Raw genomic sequence first — 16,592 nt, forward strand, 5'->3', positions numbered from 1 at the left:
CGAAGTGTTGTTCACTTGGAGAGAACCGGCTCAGGCTGGCCCTTATCGAAAGACTGTATTTTTCTCCATTCCGAAGACACAACATCAGGCCGGCCGGCTGGGAACGTGTCCTTGGTACGGGGAGGTACAAGAATTTGGTGGGCGGCAGGTTACTGGCCGTAACTTTCCATGAAAGGACAGGCTTCCATATTAGCGAAGGCGTTAGGCGGTGAGTGAGTCAGTTTTGTAGGCGGCAGCTAGCCGTTAGCATCAATGCCATTAATTATTTCCAGGCAGACAGTCGCCATTTTGAAGTCTGAGAAAGATCTTAAAGCTGATACTCTCTAAGAAAGATTGAAGAGGAAAGAGGAGTAGTGCAGAACGACCAGAGACAGAGAGAAAGAGAGAGACAGCAGGTAATAAAGAGGAAGGTTCCAGTGACTTGGAGGAAGGCAGAGGAGACCGAGCATAGCGGTGCAGACGTGTACTCGTGACTGCTGAGGTGTGATTCTAAGATGAGCCAAGGCACAGACAAGAAGGGAACCTAGATGACTGCTGAACCCCGACTTCGTGTTCATAAGGTGATGTTAGCCCATACTTCATAATGTGCACATTCTAACCTTTTACTTTTCTTTGCAGAATATATATGTTACAGTATAGTATTGTGTTTTCATAATCATTGTAATAAACTACCCCAGTTCTTAGTGAACCAACATGTGCCTTGTATTCTTGTTCAATCAGGGTAACCTGGTCTTCTAGTCAGACATCGTTTTCATGAACGGATGTAAATCCCGGTCTGGTAAGAGCTGACTGAGCAATGAGGGAGAGAGGGACCATTTGATGTCGAGAACAGAGGGTACATAATTCAATTTGGCAAGTTGTGCTAATCCCTGTTATTGTAGTATCATCTCGAATAGCCAATGAGAGGTTCCTTCCAAAAGGTATTTATAGGAGAGTGATCGTCGTTGGTAAGCGGCGTTAATGAGAACACCAGAGGGGACACTGGTGTATAGATCCGCGGATTGCGGATCGGACTGTGAGTGAGAGAACACTGGGGAGGATACCAGTGTGTAGGTCCGCCGGATTGTGGACCGGATTGTGAGGAAGAGAGCACTAGGGCTGCAGCCTAGTGTATAGACACGCCGGATTGCGTGTCGAGTGAGCACTGAGGGTGATCAGTGCGTAATGGTAACTAATCAGAACTGCCCTAGGGTAGATTAGTCTGGGCCTGGATTGCCGTGAGACTAACTGGTATGAGTGGGATATTGTAGAAGATCTATGCATGTATATTGCTATTTCCCCATCCTTAGGTACGAGATATAAATATATATATGTACATATCCATTGTAAATACGTTCTAAGGAGGGAGGTGATTACGTTCCGACTGGGTTGGAGGTGATTTGAGGAGCTGATCCCATCTGGTTCGAGAATCCGGTCGTTACATCTGGCGTCACAAACTGTTTAGGAAGCCTGTGTGCGCTGTATTGTTTTCATTTTGTTTGTTTGCGCTCGGCTCGTACGTATTTTATTTTGTATATTATTTGTTGATAATTGTGTATATCTTTTTTGTGTGTCAATATGTTTTCGCGAAAGTCGAAATCTACCTTTAAATTGCCTGTTGAAATTGCCGGCTGGGAATCAACGCCTTACGAGGCATTGGCCCGTGAGTGGGCCGATTCTACTGGCTTGAGTGAGAATTGGACTTCTTGTTTGGAGCAGGCGGAGCCTGCTGATGTGGTTTCTTGCTTGCAAAAGGCACCAGTAGTGAAGGGTGATGAGCTTCCTATTTTAGGACGCAGAGGTTGGATTGTTTTGACTGCATACAGAATTCTTCATGAGAAGTTTGTAAAATTACAGAAACGTTTTGTGGATATGGAGGAAAAGTTTGTTGAAGTGCAGAATGCGCATACTCTTTTGCGATGTCAAAATAAATTGCTTGCCGACAAACTGGAGACTTATCAAACTATTGCCAAAAGGGCTGCTGTTCGTATTGCTAAATACAAATATAGGCACCGTCGTGGGCGCGTTTGTAAACGTAAGGTACGTCTGGTCGTGGCAAAAGCCGGACTGGATTGGAACCCCGATGAGTGGGATGGTAATATCTGGGACTCGAATGATTCTGGCTCCTCGGCTGAGGAGACTGACAGGCGCGAGTCTCCTCGCTCCGGACGTGATTGTAAATCTACTTCTTGTGATACAAATAATGATTCTGGCGACCGTGGTCGCTCTTCCCATTCTGATGACGTATCTCGTCCTGACTGTTCTAAATCTATGGATTGGGCTTCTTCGGAGGCTCGTCCGGAGGTTTCTGCACACCCGGTTTTTCGACGCAAATTACAACAGGCTCCTGGTAATCCGAATGGTGTTCATTTGGATAGTATTGAAGATTTTACTCAACAGGAAGTTAGTGACATTTTACAACGATTTTGACAACGGCCTGGTGAGGCCTTGCTTACGTGGATGGTGCGCCTTTATGAATTAGGCGCTGCAGGTATTATGTTGGATGCAGGCGATGCCTTGAGATTTTGTTCTTTGAGTTCTGATTCTACTGTACAGGATCATTTTCGGAATTTTAATGGTGTTGGCCAAATTAGTCTACTCCAGCTAGCGACTGATGGCTGTAATCACAAATACCCTACTGAATCTGATTGGCCTGTCAATGATAAGCCGTGGTATACTTTGCGCGATGCGTCGCAGCGCTTGAAAGAGGAGGTGATGAAAACTGCAATTTTTCTCAGTACTGCTGACAGGTTGTTGGATGGCTTATTGACATCTTCTGTGCGGAATCGCATTATCCGTTCTTCTCCTGTTGCGTACAAGCAGGTTATGATGACTCTGTTGATTAATCAAACTGGCTATCCTTTGTCTATGGTGCTTGAATCTGTCCATCAGCTTGGTGAGTTGGGTGACTGGTTTAAACCTGAGAGACAGTCTCGACCGGAGGGTCATACTGCTGGAGATTATAAATTCTCTAGACGCTATATGTTTCTTGCACTGTTGGCTGATGGTGTGAAAAAGGAGGACATTGACGGTGAACCTAATAATCGCTTATGGGACATGTGTTGTAAGCGTGGTTTGGATCGGAAGGAGGGTGCCCGTCGTGTGCGTAAGAATGATTGTGATCGTGAATATTCTGATGACAGTGGTGACAACAGGCGTCGTGTGGATTCTGACCGCCGTGATGAACGGCGCTATGAACGTGATGTGTCCCCTCGTCGTGAAAAAGTGAGGGGGAGAGAGGGGGAAAAAGAAAGGGGGAGAGATGATCGTGTCTACAACAGATATAGAGATGAAAGGGATCAGTCCCCTGAGTGGGGGAGAAGGGAGAATCGACACAGGCTTTCCGATCGTAATTCATAGTATTATGCAGATGACAAGAATCCATTTCGCAATGGAGATGGATATGAACAAGATGTTTTGATACCCAAGAAACATGAGAGTATTTACCCTGATTTGTCCTGGTTGACAGAACGCAGTAAAAATGACTAGGAAATAGGTCAAGCTCCAGTACGCAGGTGGGCTCACAAAGACAATAGACCCTATGTAGATATTGAAATTTTTTGGAAACATCATAATATCCAAAGGGCCCGAGCATTGGTAGATACAGGAGCAGAGGCCACTCTAATTCATGGTAAATCAAAGAAATTCAAAGGTCAATTTTTCACAATTACTGGTTTAGGTGGAAAGGAAACTCCCGCAGTGCAAACTACACTTGAAATGAGAATAGGTAGAATTCTCGAAGAGAATATTCTGTATTAGTTGTACCACTCTTGGAATACATAATTGGAATTGACATTTTAAAAGGAATGACTTTGCATTTGGATGATGGTTGTTATCAATTTGGAACTAAACATTATATATCGTCCAGACCCGTACGGGTTGGTCGTTTACGAATGCCCCCCATAAAAATTCCCTAAGCTACAAAAATTGTTTCTCAGAAGCAATATCGTATTCCAGGTGGCCATGAAGAGATTAGTGCCACTATTCAGGATTTGGTTGATGCAGGAGTTATAACTCCGGTTACTTCTGCTTGGAATAATCCCGTCTGGCCTGTGCGCAAGAGTGATAATTCTTGGCGCATGACTGTTGATTACCGTGAATTGAACAAACATACACCCCCTTTGACTGTTGCAGTACCCGACATTATTACCTTAATTGAAAGAATTCAAAAGCATCCAGGTACATGGTATGCGTCCATTGATATTGCCAATGCTTTCTTTTCAATCCTGATTGCCCCTGAGTGTCAGGAACAATTCAGTTTTACATGGAATGGGCGTCAAATGACGTTTAGAAGTCTTCCTCAAGGTTATGTACATAGTCCTACGATCTGTCACCGGCTGGTGGCGGAACATTTGTCCGAAGTAACTGTACACCCGCAAATTCAGGTGTGTCATTATATTGACGACATTTTAATTCAAGGTGAAACGCAAGATCAAGTTCAGACCCAATTAGATCAAATCCTTGACTGTTGGGAAATCAATCCTGATAAGCTACAAGGTCCGTCCCAAAATGTCAAGTTTTTAGGTATCAATTGGCATGAAGGTCACAGAGAGGTGATCCCGCAGGTTAAACAAAAAGTCCTAAATTTTGCAGTTCCAAGGAATCGGAAGGAAGCTCAGAGCTTCATTGGATTGTTTGGCTTTTGGCGTCAACATATTCCCCATTTGAGTCAGATATTGGCTCCTTTATATCGAGTCACTCGCAAAAAGAATGCGTTTGAATGGGGTGAACCACAACAGAATGCATTTAATTTGGCAAAAGAAGCGATTCAGTATGCTTTGGATCTGTGGCCTGTGGGAGAGGGTGATGTGGATTTGAATGTGTCTGTGCAAGGTCTGTATGCAAATTGGAGTTTGTGGCAAAAGCAAGGCAGACAAAAAGTGCCATTAGGTTTTTGGACTAAAAAGTTACCTGAGGCTGGTGAGCGATATACACCTTTTGAGAAACAGCTACTTGTGTGTTATTGGGCTCTGGTGGATACGGAGCAATTGACTTTAGGTCATGATGTGATTTTGAGACCTGAAATTCCTATTATGCAGTGGGTTTTGAGTTCGCCGAAAACTCATCGAATTGGACATGCTGTAGAGGCGAGTGTGATTAAGTGGAAGTGGAACATTCAGGACAGGGGACGTGTGGGTCCGAAAGGTGTGGCAGCATTACATGAGCAAGTGGCGCTGGCGCCATCGAATGAGACTGGAAGTAATTGCTCCATACCTGTGGTACAGGAATCTCCTGTCAAGTGGGGTAAGCCATTTGATGATTTGTCCGTGTAGGACAGAAAACATGTGTGGTTTACGGATGGTTCAGCGAGGTTCATTGGAGGGAAGCGGCATTGGAAGGCAGTGTCCAATAACCCAATTACACAGAGATTGTTGAGTACAACCGGTGAAGGAAAGAGTAGTCAATTCTCAGAATTATATGCAGTTTACCAAGTCTTGAAACAGGAATTACCTGGCACATGTCATATTTTTACGGATTCCTGGTCCACAGCTCATGGACTGGCGGCGTGGTTACCAACTTGGCATTCTCATAATTGGGAATTGCATTCGAAAGAACTGTGGGGAAAAGAGTTATGGCAAGAAATTTGGGAAATGCTCCCACAGAGTACTGTGACAATCTTTCATGTGGATGCTCATACCCCGATAGATTCCTTTGACAAATTCTTTCATAACATTGCAGATGAGAAGTCTAAAATTGCTGAGGCAGTGGTGGATATGCAAGATTCTGATTTGGCAGGATTGGCGAAATGGGCCCACCAGAAAGCAGGACATTTTTGAGAAAGAGCCACTAGCAGGTGGGCCGCCGATCGAGGAATTTATATTCCTTTAAATTACATTAAAGATACTATTCTGCATTGTCCCATCTGTCAACATTCCGGACAACGAAAAGTACCACAAATTGTTAAAGGTCATTTACATCGAGGAAAATTGCCCGCTCAAATTTGGCAGATTGATTATATTGGCCCGCTCCCTATGAGCAAAAATTGTCAATATGTTTGTACAATTGTCGACACCTACAGTGGCCTTTTGGTGGCCTTTCCCTGAAAACAAGCTACCCAAGTGAATACCATTAAAACATTGGAATTAATTATATTGTATTATGGCACTCCATTTCAAATTCAATCTGACAATGCATCCCACTTTCGTGGAAGATTGGTACAGAAATTTTGTGCGGAAAACTATATAGAATGGGTGTTTCATATTCCATATTATCCACAGGCATCAGGCCTTATTGAAAGAATGAATGGTTTACTTAAAGAACAATTACAAAAACTAACTGATAATAAGTATAAAAATTGGAGAGATTATTTGTTTGAAGCATTATTAATTCTGAACAATCGTCCCTTTTTAAATGCTGAATCTCTTTTAATGCGTTTGTTTCCCCCAAATGTTGACGCAAAACCCAACACCATTGGCAATACTGTGATGTACTGGGAAATTTCCCCCGGAGCCCTAGCTCCTTGCAGAGCAACCCCAGGTTCCGCAGGCTTGGACCTGCATGCCATGAATGACACTGTACTTAAGAGTAAGGATCGAATCATTGTTGAGACAGGCGTTGGTGTCTGTATACTGGCTGGTAATTTTGGACTGATTGCCCCTAGATCGGGCCTTGCCTTAAAAGGTGTTCAAGTACTCGGAGGAGTGATTGACAGTGATTATCAGGGAGAGATTAAGGTCCTCCTGCTGAATAGCAGTGAGGTTGATTTATCAATTCAAAAGACTGACCGAGTTGCCCAATTGATAATTATGCCTGTTTTCAGTGGTGAGATTCAGAAAGGCACTGCCCCAACATTATTAACTGTGCGAGGCCAGAAAGGCTTCGGCTCTACAGACAATCCTCGAGCGAGAATATGGGTGCAATCGCCTAAAAATCCCCCTGAACAAGCTGAAGTTATTGCAACCGATCATGACAACACCATTTTGGTGATGAGACCAGGAAAAGATAGCTGGGAAGCTGTCCCGGCTGACAAATGTTACCTACGAGAATGAATAATGCCTGTATTTGATTTTCTTTCAGATCATTCTCTGGACTGCTGCTGCAGGATGTGCCGGCGTTGGACTCCTTTTGGTCTGCTACGTCGGGAGAGGAGGGAACCCACAGACTTTGGTTGATTCGAGAACCCGAGTACCGCGTTCCTTCGCTTGGTGTGATTCATCATCGAACTTTTGGACAACTCTGGCTAAACGAGTTACTAATTCTCCGCATTTCTGCCTGACACCTATGCGTTCAGTAACTGATATTCTAGCGACCTGTTTGGTTGCTGTCCCTGCCTCAATGGAAACCCTGAAGCATATTTTTAATATATCAAATGCCCGACCTAATGTAATTCTCGGCGACTTCGCTGCACATGAGTACTGCCCTTTATGTACTATTCTTTCAGATTCCATTCCCCCAATTCATTCTCAAATCACTACCTATAATATCACGCAGGGTGACTTGTGCTTTTTCTTAACTTGTGATCCTAATGCAATTACCGAATGTGTAAAACTTAAACTTAAAGCAGCCACTTCTTTTTCGACTCATGAACGAACTTTGTGTTCCCGGAGACCCCCAAAATCATGTTCTTCTGTTAAAAATAATATGACCTGTAAAAGTATAGTAGTTGCCCCTAGCCATTACTGTACAATGTTGTTACCTTCTGGTTGGCTCTTTTCCTGTGGCAATACCTCATGGCCTTATATTCCTGCAAATATTTCCGGAGGTCCATGTGCCATCACTAGACTGAGTTTATTAATGTTTTCCTCACATCCTAATACATATTCCCGTGTTGTTCGTGATGCCATGATGCTACATGAAGACTGTGATTCTTCCCTACATCTTTATTCTAAATCAGAATATCTTAGTTTAGCTATTTCCATTGTTGGTGTCCCAGCATTGGCTGTTTACAACGCCAAATCTATTGGGAAAATGGCCTGTTGGATGGTCAAATCAATTAATCAAACTTCTACAATTTTATCTGATATGTTATTAGATGCCCAGGGTGAACGCCGTGCGATTCTGCAAAACCGTGCAGCTATCGATTACCTTTTGCTAAAACATGGACATGATTGCTCTGATTTTGAAGGTCTTTGTTGTTTCAATTTATCAGACCATTCTAAATCGATTCAAGCCCATATTGACAAACTTCATGACTTGACTGAGGAGGTTAGAAAACACATTGACCAGGGTTGGTTTGACTGGTTATTCAATTGGTTACCTGATTTACATTCCCTTCGACAGATTTTAGGGGGTATTATGATTTCTATTAGTATTTTAGTAGCCATTTGCTGCTTTATTCAGTGCATTCCTTCTTTACTTCAATATTGTAGATGCAGCTCGAGGGCTAGGTCAGTTAGTTTTGTTTCTTACTACTCTTCCACAGATGTTAGTTCCATATAGCGAATGATTAATAGACTGGAGTCTAGGGTGAAATGTTCTGACCGACTTTTTCAGCCCTCCTTTGAGGGAGGATGATTGGAGGTGACTCCAGTCTGTTATCATTCAAGTGTAGGGATTAGAACTACAAACAGGGCCCATTTATAAGGTGCAGTAATGCACTTTAGTACCCTTTTCCTTAGATCAGGGCTTATAAACTTAAGTTAGGGGATAGATTCATTAGTATTAATGATAATCCGTCCTTTTGCAAGACTGCTAGTATACCTTCTATGGAGTTATGCTTATTTCGGCCTTGTAGGCCTCAAACGGGAGAGACTCCATCTTGCTTTCTGCTCCGGCAGCTTGAGAGGCTTCTAGGTCAAGTGTAATGTTTTAGTTTCAAAGTGTTGTTCGCTTGGAGAGAACCGGCTCAGGCTGGCCCTTATCGAAAGACTGTATTTTTCTCCATTCCGAAGACACAACATCAGGCCGGCCGGCTGGGAACGTGTCCTTGGTACGGGGAGGTACAAGAATTTGGTGGGCGGCAGGTTACTGGCCGTAACTTTCCATGAAAGGACAGGAATCCATATTAGCGAAGGCGTTAGGCGGTGAGTGAGTCAGTTTTGTAGGCGGCAGCTAGCCGTTAGCATCGGTACACAGTCAAAATATCGAGTTGGAAATATCGACCTACCATAATATCGAGTCTGAAATATCGAAGGAGCATGATATCGAAGGCAAGAATATCGTTGGACAGAATATCGACCCAAGGTAAGTAATATCGAAATACTCAATATCGATGTAAGTAATATCGAAGTTAGTAATATCGATAGCATATATATCGATGTTAATAATTTCGATGACACTAATATCGATATTTGTATTATTTTATAGTTTTTTATTATGTATGTGTTATATGTTTAATGTAAGTATTTAAAATAATTACTATTATATGTGTATACATTTTCTATAATAATATATACATTTATAAGGAAATTTGATGTTTTAGTACCGGAGCGGGTTGTGGGTTTATAGGGGAATAGGGTGGGAAGTAATTTAATTATGGTAAGTTGATTAAAAATTATTTGGATTAATTAATTAATTATAATTATTTGCTAATTAATATTGATTAATTGGGAAATAATTAATTGATTAATTTATATATATTTTCTGTAGCGGGATGTGGGTTTATAGGGGAATAGGGTGGGGAGTAATTTAATAATAATTAATTAATTAATATATTTTTAAAAATATTTATAACTAATTAATCGGCAAATAATTAATATTAATTAGTTAATTAATTGATATAATTTTGTAGATATTTTAAATTAGTAATTAATTGGTAATTAAATAATATTAATTAGTTAATTACATTAATTAGAGTTATTCATTTATATATATAATTTTTAGTTACTGGTAATTAATTAATTGGGGAAAAATAATATTAATTATTAAATTATATTAATTACAGCTAATGTGCTAATATTTTTACTTTATTGTTATTGTTAATTAATTATTAATTGCTAATTAAATAATATAAATTAACTTTGGGTTAAGGAGTATTTTTAGGGTTCAGGGTCAGTTTTGGGTTTTTGGGTAAAGGGGGATTTTTAGTGTTCAGGGTCAGTTTTGGGTTTTTGGGTAAAGGGGTTTTTTTAGGGTTCAGGGTCAGTTTTCAGTTTTTGGGTAAAGGGGTATTTTTAGGGTTCAGGGTCAGTTTTCAGTTTTTGGGGAAAGGGGTATTTTTAGGGTTCAGGGTCAGTTTTCAGTTCTTGGGTAAAGGGGTATTTGTAGGGTTCAGGGTCAGTTTTCAGTTCTTGGGTAAAGGGGTATTTTTAGTGTTCAGGGTCAGTTTTCAGTTTTTGGGTAAAGGGGTATTTTTAGGGTTCAGGGTCAGTTTTCAGTTTTTGGGTAAAGGGGTATTTTTAGGGTTCTGGGTAAGTTTTCAGTTCTTGGGTAAAGGGGTATTTTTAGGGTTCAGGGTCAGTTTTCAGTTTTTGGGTAAAGGGTTTTTTTTAGGGTTCAGGGTCAGTTTTCAGTTCTTGGGTAAATGGGGTATTTTTAGGGTTCAGGGTCAGTTTTCAGTTTTTGGGTAAAGGGGTATTTTTAGGGTTCAGGGTCAGTTTTCAGTTTTTGGGTAAAGGGGTATTTTTAGGGTTAAGGGTCAGTTTTTAGTTCTTGGGTAAAGGGGTATTTTTAGGGTTCAGGGTCAGTTTTCAGTTTTTGGGTAAAGGGGTATTTTTAGGGTTCAGGGTCAGTTTTCAGTTCTTTGGTAAAGGGGTGTTTTTTGGGTTCAGGGTCAGTTTTCCCGACTGTTGCACTCTCTGGAGTGGGAATAGTAATTTTATTCCTACGCTATCAAACGCTTTCCCTACTGTTCCACTCTCTGGAGTAGGAATAGTAATTTTCACCCTTACGCTATCCAACGTTTTATATAATTAATTGTTAAAATATCAAATGTTTATTTTAATTTTAATTTTACTTACATTTTATTTATGTTATTGTTTTATGTTTGTAAATCTATTAGTAAATTAGAATATATTTCATTAATTTATAAATTAGTAAATTAATTATTAATACTTATGTTCAGTACATATATATTATATATTTACTGTATATATTTAATTAATGTATTATTAATATATATGTATTATTTATTAATTTTAAACATTATTAGATACTTTTAAATATGTATATTTTATTTATTAGTGTTATATACTTACTTTTACATTTATATATATATAAAAAAACGATATTTTTAACATCGATATTTTTTACATCAATATTTTTTTTTTGATATTTTTGTACTTACCATGTTGTAGATAGGATGTCGATATTTTTGCCCTCGATATTCTTGACTCGATATTCTTGCAGGTCGATATTTTTGATGTCGAAATTCTGTCAGTGATCCATTAGCATCAATACCATTAATTATTTCCAGGCAGACAGTCACCATTTTGAAGTCTGAGAAAGATCTTAAAGCTGATACTCTCTAAGAAAGATTGAAGAGGAAAGAGGAGTAGTGCAGAACGACCAGAGACAGAGAGAAAGAGAGAGACAGCAGGTAATAAAGAGGAAGGTTCCAGTGACTTGGAGGAAGGCAGAGGAGACCGAGCATAGCGGTGCAGACGTGTACTCGTGACTGCTGAGGTGTGATTCTAAGATGAGCCAAGGCACAGACAAGAAGGGAACCTAGATGACTGCTGAACCCCGACTTCGTGTTCATAAGGTGATGTTAGCCCATACTTCATAATGTGCACATTCTAACCTTTTACTTTTCTTTGCAGAATACATATGTTACAGTATAGTATTGTGTTTTCATAATCATTGTAATAAACTACCCCAGTTCTTAGTGAACCAACATGTGCCTTGTATTCTTGTTCAATCAGGGTAACCTGGTCTTTTAGTCAGACATCTTTTTCATGAACGGATGTAAATCCCGGTCAGGTAAGAGGTGACTGAGCAATGAGGGAGAGAGGGACCATTTGATGTCGAGAACAGAGCGTACATAATTCAATTTGGCAAGTTGTGCTAATCCCTGTTATTGTAGTATCATCCCGAATAGCCAATGAGAGGTTCCTTCCAAAAGGTATTTATAGGAGAGTGATCGTCGTTGGTAAGCGGCGTTAATGAGAACACCAGGGGGGACACTGGTGTGTAGATCCGCCGGATTGCTGATCGGGCTGTGAGTGAGAGAACACTGGGGGGGATACCAGTTTGTAGGTCCGCCGGATTGTGAGGAAGAGAGCACTAGGGCTGCAGCCTAGTGTATAGACACGCCGGATTGCGTGTCGAGTGAGCACTGAGGGTGATCAGTGCGTAATGGTAACTAATCAGAACTGCCCTAGGGTAGATTAGTCTGGGCCTGGATTGCCGTGAGACTAACTGGTATGAGTGGGATATTGTAGAAGATCTATGCATGTATATTGCTATTTCCCCATCCTTAGGTACGAGATATAAATATATATATGTACATATCCATTGTAAATACGTTCTAAGGAGGGAGGTGATTACGTTCCGACTGGGTTGGAGGTGCTTTGCGGAGCTGATCCCATCTGGTTCGAGAATCCGGTCGTTACAACTACCTATCCCAGAAGACACCAGAGTACTATTTGTCTTCTGTGGGGCTCTAACTCCTGTTCGTACTGCCTGTGCCATTTTTGAGGTTTGCTGGTTTTTCCCAAAAATGTCCAATTGTTGCCAAACGATCTCCCTTGGGTCCCCTTGCGCTCAGCCTCACTTGTTTCTCCCAGCACGGTCACGGAGCAACAGGTCAGTGTCCGTTTACTCCCCCGTCAGATCCGGGCTGCCACCAGGCAACAACCACTTGCTGGGATGGTTTGTGAGGCGGTCCGAAGTAGAAACCATGTTCATTGGGAACGCATATATATTGAAGCTTCAAAGTTTCTCCCATTTACCAGGAAAAAGAGACAGCACTCGCGGGATGCTTGGCAAAGCAGTGTTCTTTATTTCACTGACAGACGCGTTTCGGTAATTCCCTTCTTCTGTGTCTACGCATAACACACAGCGCGGCGCCATTTGTAACCCCCAGATTATGGAAACAAACATAGGACTTTAGGCGACCCACAAAATTGTGAGCGCCATCTTGGAACGTTATCCAATTCATTCTTTCTATATTGGTTTTGTGCAAGATGTGTAACCTTACACATCTTGCACATTTATCTGATCTAGTAATTTTCCTTTGCGCCTTTACAAACAACACAGTGTACTCTTTGTTTTCTTTGGTTTTTTGTGTGACCGTCAGACACTTTTTGTCATTTAGTGTTAAATTAGGGCACGTGTCTGTAGGGGTTGTTAATCTTGCCCTTGGACCCTCCTTTCTAACGTACTTTTATTGAAAAGGCCTTCATATGCTGTCTTCCCTCTACAGGTAAAAAGGCACACAGGGACTAGTGCGTCATAAATGGCTCACTATGTTCAGTTCTGCCACATCGTTGAGTGCTTAATTGTCCCTCGCTTGCCGCACATGAATGGAATAATACCAACGGGTACTAGTTACAATAACTTAACATTCCTGAGTTAAATAACTCATGGCCTCTGTGCCTGGAATCACTCCAGTGCGGCGATTCTGGTACATTCATGAATTATCCTGCCACTTGTACCGAACTCACAGCACGTGCTACCATGACGTGAGTGTAGGACTCACGGACCAAATCACGCTTCAAAGAAATTAAGGAGCACTCACAGGATAACGCAATAGTCATTTGAATCCCAGCAGACGTTTTTTTGCTATTTTGCCTTCATCTGTGCTATTCAATGAAAACACTTTTGCCACACAACATTCATGGGGGCATATTAAAAGCTCATTGCGTGACTTTTGCGCCAACGCTGCGTCACTTTTATGACGCAGCCGCAGCGTACATTTTGTGGCCCATTTGTAACGTGACATATCTAGGGAGATGCCTCATGTTGTAAAGCCCTGCGTCACATTATACCTGTTTCAGGTATAATGTATGCAAGGTGGGTATTCCCACGCAAAAAGCCATGTAGAACTGACGCAGTGAAATCCACAAGATTTCACTGTGTCACTCTACACCTTCACTGCATCAAAAACCCTAACCCTTGTCAGACTAGGCATAAGGAATGATGCAGGGCTTTTTGTATGGGACTCACCCATCTATTGTGGCGCATTGCTGGAGTTGCGTCATTTTCATGAGCAACTCCAGCAATGCATCACTTTTGCACCAACAGATCGGTCAGAATTTCTGACGCATCTGTTAATCCTTGCGCATGGAGCACTGTATTGTAAATACAGCGCATTCATAGTGGCGCAAAGACATTTAGCGCTGGCGCAAGGAAACTGACGCATCTATGCAGATGCGTGATTTCCTTGTAAATTTGCCCCATGATTTTTAAAAGGCAAGTTTTTGCTCTCATTGGAGAATTACAGGTTGGAAACAGTGACAAAGGACAGTCCCATATCATTGTAAATATCACAAATTCAGCCGCCATGATAACATACTGTTCGAACTATGAGGCCCATTAGGATGGCGGGTGGATTGCCCCCGCCAGGCCAGCGGTGGTCACCGTCGGCCTGGCTGGGGAAATCCGCCTGCCATCTGCTCCTGAAAGTCCCCCGCCATATTAGTATGGCAGGGGGTTCGCAGCGGATGGAAAAGTGTTTATATTGTGGCGGTGTCTATCAGACACCACCAGCCATATTAGGATGGGCTTTTGAAGATGCGGTCTTTGCTATGGGGGTCCCCTGCGGGGACCCACGGTGCTGTCTTCCCTCAAATGGCAATAAGGCACACAGGGAATAGTGGAATCAAAATTGGCTCAATAAAAAGTTCATTCCTGCCACATCGTTGTGTGTGCCAAAAAGCCCTGACTCGTTGCACATAAATGGTATAATACCAACGTGTGCTAGTTTCAATAACTTAACATCCCTGAGTTGAATAACTCATGGCCTCTGAGCCCGGAATCACTTCAGTGCAGGGTTCTGGTACATTTGTGAATATATCATTTTCCCAATCCCACCACTTATACCGAACTCACAGTGGTTGCTACCATGACATGAGGGTAGGACTCAGGGACCAAATGAGTTTCCAAGAAATTAAGGGGCACTCACAGGATAATGCATTAGTCCTTTTAATTACAGCAGATGTGTTTCAGATAATATGTATACATATATATATATATCAAAACAAAACCCTTTCAGGCATAGAGTGATGCATAAATTATGCACAAAAGAAGGAGAGCACTCTGGGTAGTTCTCAAGTTTGGGTGGAAAGCAGCCCCTGTTAGAGCACTCTCAACACCAGCGACACTCTAGATCTGCTCGCCTCAAATGTCTGTTTTTCTATCAAAGTTTTTAAGCATAGGATTAGCACAGTGCTATCCTCGCCGAGATAGAAAATGACCTTGGGGCATATTACCAAGCAATAGCGATAATTATGGCTATTGCTTGGTTAGAGACAAAAATTTAACGCTGAGCTGCGGCGATTTTTATCGCAGATAAACCTTGGTATTACCAAAGTTTATCGCAAATGTGATAAAAATCGGCCGCAATGCATGAATATCGATGAAAAGTCAGCGATATTCATGCATTACCGAGCTAATGCTCTTAGCCATGTTATCCACCTCCCATTGAATAACATGGCTAAGAACTGCTCAGGGCAGGTGTTAGCTTTTGGAGATATTTGCGCTTAGCGCGAATATCTCCAAAAGTTGGTAATAGGAGATAGCGATGTTAGCGACTGTTTCCAGTTGCTAACATCTTGGCACGCCCACTTTACATGTCATTAGTGATAAATATCACTGACATGCAAAGTGGGGCCCAAGATAGTAGCTATCTCCTACTAGCTGTCGCTAACTGGTGTTAGCGACAGCTAAGTAATAGGGAGATCATTTTATCTCCGCTTTCTTGGCTTTAAAAGCCAAAAAAGCGGAGATAAACCCCCTTGATAATATGCCCCAAAGTCTTTTGCAATTTACACAGCAAAGTCTTTAAGCATAGGACTAGTGCAGTGCTGTCCTTGCCGAGCTGTAAAATTACAAAAGCCATTAATCACTCCAGGCACAATATTACAGCTTTGAATTAGTGAAATACCAACTCAAGCCAACCTGAAATGAGTAAAAGCAACCCTTGAAACAGTGTTTTGCTCTAATTAGAGCTCTTCAGAGAGGTATAGCTTTGTCCAGACACAAGGGAGCACCCAGTATTAAGTCAAAACAAAACCCTTTCAGGCATAGAGTGACGCATAAATTATGCAAAAAAGAAGGAGAGAACTCTGGGTCGTTCTCAAGTTTAGGTGGAAAGCAGCCCCTGTTAGAGCACTCTCAACACCAGCGACACTCTAGATCTGCTCGCCTCAAATGTCTGTTTTTCTATCAACGTTTTTAAGCATAGGATTAGCACAGTACTATCCTCGCCGAGAGAAAAAATGACAACGTCTTTTGCAATTTATACAGCAAAGTCTTTAAGCATAGGACTAGTACAGTGCTGTCCATGCCGAGCTGTAAAATTACAAAAGCCATTTATCACTCCAGGCACAATATTACAGCTTTGAATTAGTGAAATACCAACTCAAGCCAACCTGAAATGAGTAAAAGCAACCCCATACGCAGTGTTTCGCTCTAATTAGAGCTCTTCAGAGAGGTATAGCTTTGTCCAGACACAAGGGAGCACCCAGTATTAAGTCAAAACAAAACCCTTTCAGGCATAGAGTGACACATAAATTATGCAAAAAAAAAGGGGAGAACTCTGGGTAGTTCTCAAGTTTAGGTGGAAAGCAGCC

General features: G+C 41.6%; 1 protein-coding gene across 1 annotated transcript in view; it reads left to right on the forward strand.

Annotated features, from left to right (window-relative positions):
* LOC147683102 (disintegrin and metalloproteinase domain-containing protein 28-like) overlaps positions 1–16,592 on the forward strand; it is a 3,314,421-nt gene that overhangs the window by 1,809,163 nt on the left and 1,488,666 nt on the right. The gene's annotated exons all lie outside the window — the stretch shown is intronic.

The sequence above is a fragment of the Lissotriton vulgaris genome, chromosome 11, assembly GCF_964263255.1.
Source record: "Lissotriton vulgaris chromosome 11, aLisVul1.2, whole genome shotgun sequence".
Taxonomy (NCBI): domain Eukaryota; kingdom Metazoa; phylum Chordata; class Amphibia; order Caudata; family Salamandridae; genus Lissotriton; species Lissotriton vulgaris.